This window comes from Aptenodytes forsteri, unplaced genomic scaffold (genome assembly GCF_000699145.1).
Source record: "Aptenodytes forsteri isolate BGI_AS27 unplaced genomic scaffold, ASM69914v1 Scaffold212, whole genome shotgun sequence".
NCBI classification, from domain to species: Eukaryota; Metazoa; Chordata; class Aves; order Sphenisciformes; family Spheniscidae; genus Aptenodytes; species Aptenodytes forsteri.
The window spans coordinates 4289631-4290916 of NW_008795487.1; positions in this window are offsets into that span (position 1 = coordinate 4289631).

The following is a 1286-nucleotide window of genomic DNA, read 5'->3' on the forward strand; positions in this document are numbered from 1 at the left end:
GTCGAGCCCACGCCTGAGACCGGGACCCGAACCACCCGAAGCTGGGCGAGAGTTTGTTTCTGGGACCCGGGCGGACCCGGCACTCTCGAAGCGCTCAGATGTGCAGCCGCCGCCCGCGCTGCGCCGCTCACACACACGCCGGCGCATAACCCCGACAGCGGGCCGGCCAGCCTGGATTCCGTATTCTTCTCATAGCGATAGAGGTGTCCCATCACCACACAAAGCACCAACCTCACCACCATTCTGAGTGCATACCGGCACAGCGCTGCTGCGGAGACCTGTGTCCAGCCTGTACGTGAGAATTTGACCTCCTGCACCGTACCCGAGGAGAGCCACTCAAATAAATGCGTGTGAACAGAAAAGTCTCAAAGCTGGAATGGAGAGGCAATGACAACGACACAGGAAAAGGCAGCAACCAGCAACAAAATGAACCAGACTCAGTCATGAATTGCCTTTTACTTTTAAAATCCAGAGTTTGCAGAGAAGCAAACTTCAATTTAGAATCATTAACATCCTCCTCCTCCTCAATTTCCCTCCTGTATTAGCAATTTTTTCAGTACACAAAAGTAAGCCTACTTCTGGTCCAGTGAAAAATGCATCATCCAGATGTACCACTTAGTTCCACTGTGTGGTTTTCAGATACACACAGTTTTCTGTTCTCTAGATAGCCAGTGTGGCAGTTATCCTCAGCTGTTCTAGAAAACCAAAAAGATCTTAGTCTTTCAAGACACAGAGGAGTTGCAGAAATCAGTACAGATGCATCTTAAGCCATAAGAATCCCTCCGAGTTTTGGCATGGAGCTTTCAAATTCCGTCTCCAAGGTAAGTAAATATAGTGAATGGCATTACGTTCTAGACTGTAAAGCTGTGGCAAGTGTATCATCACCAAATTAATAGAAAGAATCAGAATCTGAGTTAATGAACCATTTTTGGCTTTGAAACCTCTAAGAGGTGTGATTATAAAAAAGTTGGGGGGGGAGAAACCTCTTCAACTGTTAGCAATAAGCTGTTGTCAGCATCAGAGTCCGGACAGTCTTATCTTCCAAATGCACTAACAAAGATTCACTTTAAGGAAAAAGCTCATATCCATGCTTTTAGCTGCGGAACTTCTTTTGTGTCATGGTTTAACCCTGGTGGGCAGCTCAACCCCACCCAGCCGCTTGCTCACTCCACCACAGTGGGATGGGGGAGAGAATCAGAAGAGTAAAAGTGAGAAAACTCATGGGTGAAAACTCGTGGGTTGAGATAAAGACAGTTTAATAGGGAAAGCAAAAGCCGCGCACGCAA